The 12,863-nt window shown below is 40.5% G+C and overlaps 1 non-coding gene across 1 annotated transcript; it reads left to right on the top strand.

Moving 5' to 3' along the window:
- Positions 1–7,245: 7,245 nt before the first annotated feature.
- TRNAD-AUC (transfer RNA aspartic acid (anticodon AUC)) lies at positions 7,246–7,321 on the top strand. Its single transcript has one exon. It is a non-coding gene; the product is annotated as a tRNA-Asp (tRNA).
- Positions 7,322–12,863: the final 5,542 nt, after the last annotated feature.

Here is a 12,863-nt window from a genome sequence, read left to right as displayed (position 1 = left end):
CAGACATAATAAGAGGCTTATAATAAAATACCATGTTTTTAAATATCTTCCTCAAAAGAAATTGACCATTTACAGATAAATGATTAGCTTTGTAAGGTGAGGTTTATAACATGTATAGATGTAAAAATTACTGTAAAATTCAAAAAGTGAACATCAGATTTTCCAAGGTGGATAGAACAACCAGACTCTCTTATATTGATTATGGGCATATATAATGCTACAATCTCTTTGAAAAACTATTAAACAGTTTATTATTAGTTTAAAGTATATTTATTATGTGACAAAGAAATAGCACTTTAGGTACTTATCAAAAAAGAAATTGAAATACATATGCAACAAAAGACATAGCAAGAGTGATCATAACAGTGTTACTAGTAATGGTGAAAATAAACAAAGAAACAAAACAAAATCATTCAAACAACTATCACCAATATGATGGATAAGAAACTGTGGCATAGTCATATAATGGGATTCTGCTATTCAATAAGAATGTACAGGCCCTGGCCGGCTGGCTCAGTGGTAGAGCGTTGGCCTGGCATGCAGGAGTCCTGGGTTCGATTCCCGGCCAGGGCACACAGGAGAAGCACCCATCTGCTTCTCTACCCCTCCCCCTCTCTTCCTCTCTGTCTCTCTCTTCCCCTCCTGCAGTCAAGGCTCCACTGGAGCAAAGTTGGCCCAGGTGCTGAGGATGGCTCCATGGCCTCTGCTTCAGGTGCTAGAATGGCCCTTGTTACAACAGAGCAACGCCCCAGATGGGCAGAGCATCACCCCCTAGTGGGCATGCCGGGTGGATCCCGGTTGGGCGCATGCGGGAGTTTGTCTGACTGCCTCCCCATTTCCAACTTCAGAAAAATACAAAAAAAATTAAAAATAAAAAAGAATGTACAACTGATTTGTACAACAACATGATATTACTCCCCAACACATTATGTCGAGTGGAAGAAGTCAGACAGCAGATACCATATGGTTTTGTTTAAATAAAATTATAGGACAAATATAACTAATTTACATAGTATGTGTGCACTTGACAGATTCAACTGAGAGAACACTTAATATGTGATGTTTCTGCATGTAAATTTTACTTAAAGTAAAAAAAAAATTGTACTTGTCATAGTGAAAAGATGTAAGTCAGATAATGTCATTCCTTGGGTCAAATCTTTAAATCTCTTTCATCTCCAAGCCTGAATCCTTACAAAGTTCTCAATGTCTAAAAGTCATACATGTTCTGTTTTCCCACATCTAATATTTCCCCTGTTACCCACTCTGCAGGTACACTAACCTTTTCACAGTACCTTGAATGTGTAAGCTTACTCTTATCACACCCTACAGACTTTACCCTGCTTTTAATAGTACTTCTCATTGAAATAGATTACTATATGATTACCACCTGTATCACCCCAAATAAATGTAAGATGCTTTATTTTGTTCATATATAAATCTCCAGTGGCTAAAGTAATGCCTGGTCCATAATAACTGCTTAACAAATATTTGTTGAAGGAAAAGTTTAAATGATGATTTGTCATTAAAATATTTTGGGTTGAATTTATTCTTAATAGGCTCTTTCTTTTTTTTTTTTTTTTTTTATAAATTTTTTTTTTTTTGTATTTCTCTCTGAAGCTGGAAATGGGGAGGCAGTCAGACAGACTCCCACATGCATCTGACCGGGATCCACCCAGCACGCCCACCAGGGGGCGATGCTCTGCCCATCCAGGGTGTCGCTCTGTCGAGACCAGAGCCACTCTAGCACCTGGGGCAGAGGCCAAGGAGCCATCCCCAGAGCCCGGGCCATCTTTTGCTCCAATGGAGCCTCAGCTGCAGGAGGGGAAGAGAGAGACAGAGAGGAAGGAGAGGGGGAGGGGTGGAGAAGCAGATGGGCACTTCTCCTGTGTGCCCTGGCCGGGAATCGAACCTGGGACTTCCGCACACCAGGCCAACGCTCTATCACTGAGCCAACCGGCCAGGGCCCTTAATAGGCTCTTTCAGTTCAAGAGGTCTAAGCTATATTGTACTATTGAGTGACTCTTTGCCTATCTAAAACTATGTATCTATGGCTAAAGTTCCCAAATTTCCTATTTGTTGTATTGGGGGGGGGGGGTTTAAGGTATCAGATTAAAGAGATGTAATGTTTAATGTCCTAAGGGGTTGTCTGGGAAGAAGGTTGGAACATATCAGAGTTAATTGTAATATCCTGGAAGTGACTTTACCTTATAAAAATAGAAGGTGAATTAGCACACCTTTAATCCAATGGAAAAGAAACTCACCTTGAAGCCCAGTAGTCAGAGGTCATTTCATCAGTTCCCACAAAATAGCAGGAATTAGCTTCAAGGGCAGTTTTGCTTGCTTTGTAAGAATGATTTCCTCATATTGTCACCCAAACTAGTCCTAAAAAAAAATGGATGTCATGCTGTCAGTTGGAAAAGTTCTTTAACACTGAGAGATGAAGAATGGTAGACGGCCACTACACAGAAAGCAAGATGGGATGAGACTTTTGTGCAAAGAGGACTCTTGCACCAAGACAGGGACCCATCCCAAAGTGACCGCAGTGTCTGTCAATTTCACAAGGGCTGCAGTAAGGTGACCCAGGTAGAATGAATGGCACCTTGAGCCATTAGACCACTGCACAAATAATAAGGATTAATTTGGCTGTCCTAAGCAGGAAAGAAATGGATTACAAGGATTATTTTGGATAGCTCCCAAATCAACATGAAGACTGGAGAACCTGACTCAGAAAGTGGATAGAAATCAAAGGAAGCTAGGCAGCCAAAAACAGAGCTGAGATCACAGTGCTGAAATAATCTGGTGAGAATGTCACCAGCTCAGGACATGTGTTGTTGCTTTCATTGTCATCACATCACCCCGGACACTAGCTGACCCCACCTCAGGACTCTACTGTCCCTACCATCATAAATAGCTTCTTATCTGACCCTTGGTCTGTGCATTACTCCCTTAGGTTTCAAAGTTCTGGGTGGGATCCTAAATATGATGGACTCAGTAAATCTTGGCCACATGGACACACTGATGTCAGGAAATGGGGAGAGGAAATATCTGCTTCCTTTGTTTCTCTAGTGGAAAATGGGGTCCTGGTATTCTACTAATTTGGGAATCCCTCGTAATAAAGAGAATGTTAAGATTCTAGATAGTCAAATATATTATAATCTATCCCTTTGACTGACTTACATCCTTATAAACATTTCCTCCCAAATTTATACTTCCAAAAATATTTCTACATGATGTAGGTAGCCCATCCCATGCAATCAAAACACATTCTTTCCCCAAAGAGAGAAAATACAAAGTTTTATTACTTACTCCTTCCAGGTGCAGTTCAGGTTCATTATCCATCATTCATTACAATCCAATTATAAACTTCTAAAACTGAAGATTAACCAGGAATTATAACCACCAAACAATGCATTCTGATAGGTATTTCTATACATAGATGATAGTTAGTAGTTACAGCATTCCTTCCACTACCATTTTATGTTTTCTCTGTCTCAACTAGCACATAGTAGGCCAATCTAAACCTAAACCTTCATTCTTTTGAAATATGAGCCATTGTTTCTGCTTGTGTAAGCTTGCATTAGTCTTCTACTTATCTTTACTACTCAAAGTTACAGTACAAGAGTTATCCTTGGGTAACATCCGTGGTCCTTCCTCTCAATCAACCCAGAAAAAATTCAACTTTCTCTTTTCATGATTTTCCAGTGGCGTGAGAATCTCTGCATGTACAAGTGGCTGGTTCACTACCAATTTTATAGAATTAGTGTAACATCTCCACAAAGAAGCCATTCTCCATGGTAGTAAAACCAGCAGAGTCCAGGGACAGAAGGCACAATTTTGATAGTAGGTCAGTAGATGTAATTATGAGTGGTTCCCATATTCCTTCCCCAATGCTACTGAATCTGTATGCCCTAGAACAGGGAGAGTGTCATTTATTCATCGTTAATTTATTAGTTGCTTATGGCCAGTAGGACATATGGTTAGATCAATAAATTCTATGATCATCAGCCATTATTTCTTTCTTTGTAAAGCCAGTTTCTTAGCCATAAACAATCTATTCGCAATTTAAATTTTTATTATAGGTCAATGTGTTTAAATGATTTAAAGTTATTTTAAAAGTTTATGTGAATGTCATGATCAAATATTACGAGTCCTTATGTGTTACTGCAAAAGATTTGGAAAATAAATGTCAAGAAAATCACAGTGAGTATCAAACAAAAGAATATGGAATAGAGATTTCATTATTATATTCAATACTTAAGAATTTAAATAAGTTCCACTGATGAAAATGTTAGCGGAAACATAATGGAACACTATAAATAAGCCTAAATATAAAATAGGCAACTGTTTTCTACCAGGTAGTTGACTGGCCCTGTTAGGTATAGTGCCATCATGGTGTTCAGTCCTGGTTGCTACTCCTGGCCATTGGAGGACCCAGCTGAAGTACTAGCCATGTCACCACCGTGGGAGGATGTCTTCATTATTAGGGTCATGTCATTAGGTTCATTCCTGCCACCATAGCTGTTTTGTTTATGAGTCCCATAGATGAAGCCCTAGAGCAAGACTCTCAAGGACCTCTTTAGTGAAAGTCATTTTGTTCTCCTGATCATTAAAAATCTCTCTACAGTGGGGGTCTTTGGGTGAACATGCAGATGGACACAAATATTTTAGGTTCATTCTCTGGAGTTTGTCCTGCTTTTCCATAAACTTTTCCATCACTAATGCTCCAATATTTTTCCTTCTAAACCTCTGATTATCTGACCAAACCATTAGCCACCATCCAGGAATTGGATTTAGATTGTTTCCTTGGGCAATCACTCCTGGATAATTAGATATACCACTAAACATCTGATCCCAGGGGAATTTTTATTCTCTATTGTGCTTTGAGACCACCCTTGAGTGGAATTAATACACTATAGCAATTTACAACCAAGAAAAAGTGACTAGTCCATTGCCAAGAGCTAGAGAGGAGAATTTGACTAGCCGCAGGGAGAACATGGAATCTCTCCAAGACTCTGCAGGGAGTGGGTCTGGGATGTGATCTGGGTGGAGAATGAACCTGAGATCCCTACACTTGCACCTAGAGGAACTCAGGAAAGACTACTGATGTGTGGCTCATACTCCCTTTGGTCTGCCCTGCATTCTGGTGTCACTAAAAAAAACCCCATTGAACTACTCAACACATTTGGGAGGTGTACCCACCTGACCTCATCCCAGGTCTACACTCCAACACAAACAGAGCTGTCATAATACATCCTGTCTCTGTGGTGGGCAGAAATCTGGAGAAATCCTGGGCGGGGGAGGGGAAATGCTTTGGAAATGGTTTTATTTCTGAGAAATTTAATTTCCAACATTTCCGCCAATAACCGCATTTTCTTGGAGTTTGAGATCAGAGGTAGACTACCCTGGTGGCCTTTTAACCCTAATTAACCCACAAGCCCATTTGGTGCCCCCACCTCATTGAACCAATCATGTGATGGAGCTTCTAACGTTATGTGGCCTCTGGTCCATCAAATACTACACATTCCACAGTTCCTGCTCAGCCCGCTTCCTTCCCTATGGAGCTGCTGCCTGACTTATCCAAAGCTGATATTAATATCACAGGCCATTATAATATAGTTATTTTCATGGAAGGCAGGGAGGAAGTCACGTGGCATTAATTGGTCCCGTGGGGTTCTGAAAGTCTCCATTTAGCATGTTGTTTTTACTCACATAAGCAGCAATGAAGTGGAAACAGTGAGGAAGTAACTGTGATTGTATTAAATGAGTTTTTTTTTCCCTAGGCCTTGTTTGGCTAATGAGTCATTATTCCTTTTTTAATTGTATTAACATATGTAGTAGGTCAAATGTAGGTACACTTTCTTAAATGCATACACACGCACACACACACACACACACACACACAAACACAGACACACACACACAACTACCACTGTCTGTTTGCCTTATTTTATCCACTGGTGTGATATCAGCTCATTGAAAGGTTGGATCACAGAGAAGTTGACCAAAGTATATTAGTTTTGTTTTGTTTTGTTTTGTTTTTTGTATTTTCTGAAGTTGGAAATGGGGAGGCAGTCAGACAGACTCCCACATGCACTCAACCAGGATCCACTCGGCATGTTCACTAGGGGGCGATGCTCTGCCCATCTAGGGTGTTGCTCCATTGCAACCGGAGCCATTTTAGTGCCTGAGGCAGAGGCCATGGAGCCATCCTCAGCGCGCGGGCCAGCTTTGCTCCAATGGAGCCTTGGCTGCGGGAGGGGAAGAGAGAGACAGAGAGGAAGGAGAGGGGGAGGGGTGGAGAAGCAGATGGGCGCTTCCCTGTGTGCCCTGGCCGGGAATCGAACCTGGGACTCCTGCACACCAGGCCAACACTCTACCATTGAGCCAACCGGCCAGGGCGGTAGTATATGAGTTTTTATAGTGTGGGGGAAAAGAGATTCAAAAGCTTCAAAGCATAAAAAGAGATCTTTCATCCTCTTTAAGTTGCTCAACCAGAGGGTTTCATATCAAAATGTTGATATCACCACAATTTACTGCTTTGTGTTTGTAAGATAAATTTTTTTAAGAGACAAAACGTATTTAATTATGAGATGATGCACAACCTAAAAAACCCAAGAGCACTGACTAAAATTTTATCACAAGTAGCACAATTCAGTAAGATGGCTAAGTCCAAAATCAAGAGCTCAACATTCAAATCTCAGTAGCTTTCCTATATATCACAAATAACTAATTAGAAAATGAAAGAAAGAGCCCATTGTAAGATAAATTTTACTTTTTCAACCGATCACATAGATCATCCTTTCTAACCTTTGTCATGAGTCTGTGAATTATATAGGGCTAGAATTACCTTTTTCAGAGCAAGAGCTGATGTCATAGAAGCACAGTGACTTTTTAAAGATCATGCAGCTAAGAGGTGATGACCTAAAAACCAAGGCAACCCCCCAAAAACAAAATTGTGTCTCTAAAGAGACTTTGCCATGGCTTGGAGGCCCTCATGTGTTAGATGGTGAATATGGTGGATTTGGGAGCATGAACCGAAGTTGTCACCAAGTTTTGTAAGCTTGCCTAAACCCTGACCCTCCTCTCAGGTAACTGATCACATTAAATCGATGTTCTCAGGACTATCTCCCCTAACTACAGTGATGACATTTTATTTCTTTCATCAACAGGCTACATGACAGAGATGAGGAAAAGCCCTCTGGAAACATTTTCTGTTTGAAGGTACTGATATGAGAATAATTTGTGGCCCTGGCCAGTTGGCTCAATGGTAGAGCATTGGCCCATCATGTGGATGTCCTGGGTTCAATTCCCGGCTAGGGCACACATAAGAAATGCCCATCTCCTTCTACACCCCTCCCCCTCTCACTTCTCTCCTATCTCTCTTTCTCTTCCCCTCCTGCAGTCATGGCTTAGTTGGAGCGAGTTGGCCCCGGGCACTAAGGATAGCTCTATGGCCTCCATCTCAGGTGCTAAGAAGAGCTCAGTTGCTGAGCAGTAGAGCAACACTCCAGATGGGCAGAGCATCGCCTTCTAGTGGGCTTTCTGGGTGGACCTGTCTCTGCCTTTTCACCTTGCACTGAATAAAAAATGGAAATAAATAAATAAATAAATAAATAAGTAATTCATGGGTTCCTTGGATGTGAGAAATAAATCTTTTGACAATCATGTGCCAGAAAAACATCTATTATACATCCCTCAATGTGGCAGAGGTCCTGAATTATGAATTCTACTTCTCTAGAAGATTCTGAAATTTAAAAAATAAATGATTCTAATAAGAAAAATTATGATTTTCCTCAAAGAGCTTTAGTGTGGTTCACCCTGAAGGCCGAATATTAATATGGATAAGCTTTTATGATTCCAATACTAGTGAAATTTCATTCTCGTGGTCAATAGTTTATTCAACCATGGAGTAAAGAAGTGTGCCTTTACTTGAATTAAATCTAGGTACTAAAAAGCTGCTCAGTTCACACAAGAGCCAGTGAACTTTACATAGGACGAACCACAAAGAAATGAACACCTCTCCGTGGCCACAAATCTGACACCTTCTCCTGGGACTCTGTCACCTGGCTTTACACAAATGTTCACATGCAGTCCGCCAGAGGAAGCATGGCTGCATTCAAGTCATTGCCATGACCAGAAGCACACTGAACGGGCTGATCCTCCAGGTGATTTTGGCCACTTCATCTTCACAAAGGAGAACAGATGGGCACCCTGAGCTTCCCAAGTGCGCAGAGGTTGAACACCACCCTACAGAGGAAGTCCAGACTTTCCATTGGGAATGCTTGAGATGGAGCTGGACGCAAGCTCTGGGGGTGAAGGGCGGCTTACCAGTCCAGCTTATGAATGGATGACGGCCTTTGATCTCCTCCTTCTCCTCCTCTTGCTTCTCCTCCTTCTCTCCTTCCTCTCATTTCATTGCTCATAAAATTCTATGTGGTCAGTTAGAGCAGTAATTGAAAATAATGAGTTCATATGGTCTCCTTGGTTCACTCAGAGTCATTCTAGTTAAAATGCACTCAGGTTGAATCTACTGGCTGGTTTGAGATTTGGGAGTCATCTGTAGATTTTGATCACCCATTCCATCCACATCTAATCAAAGTCAGAGTGATAGCAACAGAGAATGAGGAGCTATTGAGAATTATTTTTCAGTTCCTCCCATTTTACAGATGTAGAGACCAATGCCTAGAGAGCACAAGGGACTTGGCCAAAGCCACAGAACTCATTATATGTGCTCGAATAAAGAAGCACAAAAGTCATTCTGTATTTGACAACTTGCATGGGTTATGTTGATTACATATGTACATTCATTTATTGGATATACATTCAATATATTTTTTATTGAACATATATATCCAATAAAAGTTTCAACTTTGGCTCAATTTTTTAATAACAGTTGTTTCCCATCCCAGAACTGCAAAGATGATTTTTACAAGTCATCTGTTAATAATATTTTGTTTACGAGCACACAATCCATCAGGCAACCATAAAGTGTCTTATGAGGTGGCATGACTTTGTTTTCCAGAAGGGAACGAAGTGAGATATAACTGCTGACTCAAGCATGAAAATGTTCTGGAGCCATTAGCCGACCCTCTACTGTCTGCACAGAGACCTTGAAGAACTTCACAATCACATGATGGAGGCAACTGCTCCTCGTGGAAGGCAGGGAGGGGAGGTCTGGCTCGGGAGAGTAACAATAATGAAACTCTCTATCCACCTATGTTTTGTTTTTTTTTTCACTATGCACACTCTCCTCTCTTACACCCAGAAGCTATAATCTTAAATTTTGCAAAATCTTGAAAAAGGAAAGTTTCCCTATTGACACTGGAGAAGTAATTGGGCTTGGCATTAGGAGAGACAATATCCTGGTTCCACCTGGGGCAGCTTTCATTTCAACTTATAATAAAACCCTCATTCACGGCCATACTGCAAAGAATCAGAGCACTCAATTCAAGAGCAGAGAGGCCTCCAGGGAACACAGTGGGCACCAGAAGTGACTCTGACATGGAAGAGGGCAGGAAGAATATAAAAAGAGGAAAAAGATAACAGCATCCAGCAGATGAACCAGCTTCTTGACACTTGGAAAAATCAAGCAAGGAATATTAAAAGTCCTATGGATTGAAGAAAAACCAAACAAACAATCCATAATGACGGCTTGCCCTATAGATGCACAGAAAGTAACTATGGGAGAAAATGACAGGACCAGCAGTATTCCAATGGAAACTGAAGTACCAAACATACCTTTCATTTTCTCTCAAGGGGCTCAGAAATATAGGTTCTGGCAACATTGTTTCTGCAATCTCACTGGGCAGATATACTCCTCTCATTTAAAGTTTGATATGTGTGACACAATATTTTCTGTTAATTAAATCTCTTAACATAACTTTGTGGGAAGAGTGCTTGTCTGGTATTTCAGACATTCCTAGGATTCAAGAGGGAAAGATACTACAGCCCAGCAAATTTCCAAGAAACAAATTACCTAGAAGTATCCAACCTGTGCTTGCTTGACTAAGCTGCCTCCATCTTTCAGAGCAGGTGAGAAACTTCTGGATGGCCTTCTGTTGTTTTTGTTTATGATCTCAGTTCCTTCTCTGGCCCCCAGTTTGCTTTTTGGCAGATTGTAGAAAGGGGAGGGCAGGGGGTCCACAAGTGTCAGGGGATATTAAAAACAATGTGAAGATGGAGCAGTAAAGGAGGATAGAAGGCCAGGGAAAGGGGTCTTGGAGAGGCAAAGCGCAGAGCCATCTGGGAAGCCTTTACAATCCCACATTTACTGTTCATGATATCCAGGAAAAGGGCTCAGAAAAAGAACAAATAGCGGTTCTAGTTTCCTTTGGTCTTAATATAGAAGGCCCCCAAAGGTCCAAAACAATTTTAGAAAAGAGAACTGCAGGGCACGGAGGAAGAAGTATTGTGCACCTCTGAGGAAATGAAGGACAAACAATATTGTTCTAATGCGTCTGCTACAATCTCTGTGGGCTCCCAGCTCTGATCAACTGCATCCTTCTGACCCTGAGACATTTATTGTTCAATTTGCTAAGGACAAAAAATCTGCTCTAGACAGAACTCCCTGAGTTATCCTATTTCACAAGACACTTTAGCTGAGGGTAAGCCAAGAGTGCTTTGACACTTTTGTGTCATTTACGGGAATGGAGACACAAAAATCACAAGTCTCATTTCCCTTCTCACTGAGTCTGTACATAATTGAAGTCACTGCAGAAAGACAATCTGACTTAACTTTATAGGAGCAAAATGTTTTTAAATGCTCAGGAAAATGTAATTCTGGAAATGTCATCAGAAATCAACTTAAAAATCACTTCCAATACAGTTATTTGTTACATTTTTTTTATTCAGTTGTCTTCCCTTTTGAAGATTGATTCTAATTTTAAAGATGACCCTAATCTCTTATAAATAGGGCATCATCCTTGCCCATGCACAATATATTTATTAACTCCAGAACAAAACAGCCCCAGCCTTTCTTTTATTGGATAGAGGCCTGGCTTATAGTGCCCGCCAAAGAATATTGTTCATTATTGTCATCATTTGAATATTGACTGTGCTTCGGAATAGTTGCTCTGTGATAACCATGAGTAGAGATAGAAATATGAATGTTATCAATTGCTGTGAAACAAATTATCCCAAATTGAGCCAATTTGAATAATAAATGTTTATCTCATGATTTCTGTGGGTCGGGACCTTGGGCATGGCTGAGCTGGGTGCACTCTGGCTCAGGATCTGTCACATAACTGCCATGAAGGGATCAGCAAGGGCTGCGGTCACCCAAAAGCTTAGCAGGCTACCGGTGCTCACTGGCTTTTGACCAGATTCTTCAGGTCTTTGCCATGTAGGTCTCTCCATGGGGCTGTACACAAGATGGCAGCATAGCTCCCCTAACATGAAGGTTCCAAGAATTAGAACGCAAGAGAGGGCACACAAGATGGAAGCCGCAATCTTTTTATAACCTAATCTCAGTAGGGTCTTTTTATAACCTTCTCTTGGTGGGGTCATATTTAAGATTCTGCCATATTCTACTCATGAGAAGTGTGTCAGGAAGATCAACCCATACTGAACTGAGGGAGGAATATGCAAAGGCCTTCATACCAGAAGGAGGGGATCAATGGGGGACATCTTAGAGGCTGCCTACCATACAGAATACGATCCACCACAGAAGCCTAAAACAGCAAAGCTTCATGGAATTAATATATACAACCAAGTAACTTCTATTAACACAGAAAAAAAATACCAGCTGGACTGAATTTAGGATGATTTATATACAGGTAACTTGTGAAGGCCATAATCTGGATGATCTGCCAACTATTAGAAACAAAGTATGACAAATTCCTTGTCATCATCACTATCAAATTAAGAGACTAAAGAGACATAACATATTCATTCTGATGCATTGGTCATGCTACATTGGTTATGGTTACACTTCAGTCATTTGGTGATTGTAGCAACTTGACATATGAACTGCCTTTGAGGGATATTTGGTTTAGAAGCCTCAAGACTTCATCTCAGAACAATTTATCACTGGACCTACACAGCATAACTGTAACTAATGCTACCTCAAGTCACACGTGTGTGTGTGTGTGTGTGTGTATGTGTGTGTGTGTGTGTAAGAAAAAGATGAAAAGGTTAATCATGTTTTGTTCCGTTTATGAGGTTAAAGATCTTTGCAATGCACTGCAACTAAAGGCACCATATTATAGTAAAAGCTTATCAATGACAATTCAGAAACTGTGGGTCTTGGCATTGGCCTCCAGATTAATGGGAATTATAAAACCCAAATAGAATTTAGAAGTAGCTAAAATATTATTTTTTATAAAGAAACAAAAATAAGCAACTGCAAAGAATGAACTAGCCTATCAGAATTTGATTTCTTAATCTACTAAGGAAATTTGCTCTCCTGATTTGTTTTTCTACTCAGAGTTTGTCACTTAGAATTTGTCTTCTCATTCTCTTGAATGTTTTAGAACAAGGCTCACCTAAGCATAATACACTTCTGAAGCTGCAATGATATCAGGCATTTACAAAGTAAAGTTCAATATTTTGGCTGCTGTGTTATCTTTGAGAAACCCAAGAGCCCAAGAGCATACAGCCGCTCAGTGATAATCTGGCTACCTGTCCTATCTTATCAGCCACTTTCTTTACTTCACATTTCCCTTCACCAGGATACTTGTTGCCTCTACTTCTATAAGTGTGGCATGATTACAACTCTGAGAAGTCTTTTGTTCTTTCATATTTGGAGTCCTTAAAATGTGCGCAATTGTGCAGCTACGAAAATTGTTGGGACTATAAGAAGCATTTGGCTTCTTTTCCCTGATCCAGAAGGTACTGTGTGTTCTCTGGACATGAGACAACTTTCT

This window comes from Saccopteryx leptura, chromosome 1 (genome assembly GCF_036850995.1).
Source record: "Saccopteryx leptura isolate mSacLep1 chromosome 1, mSacLep1_pri_phased_curated, whole genome shotgun sequence".
NCBI classification, from domain to species: domain Eukaryota; kingdom Metazoa; phylum Chordata; class Mammalia; order Chiroptera; family Emballonuridae; genus Saccopteryx; species Saccopteryx leptura.
Note: the sequence above shows the minus strand (reverse complement) of the source record. Positions and strands in the feature narration are given on the sequence as shown.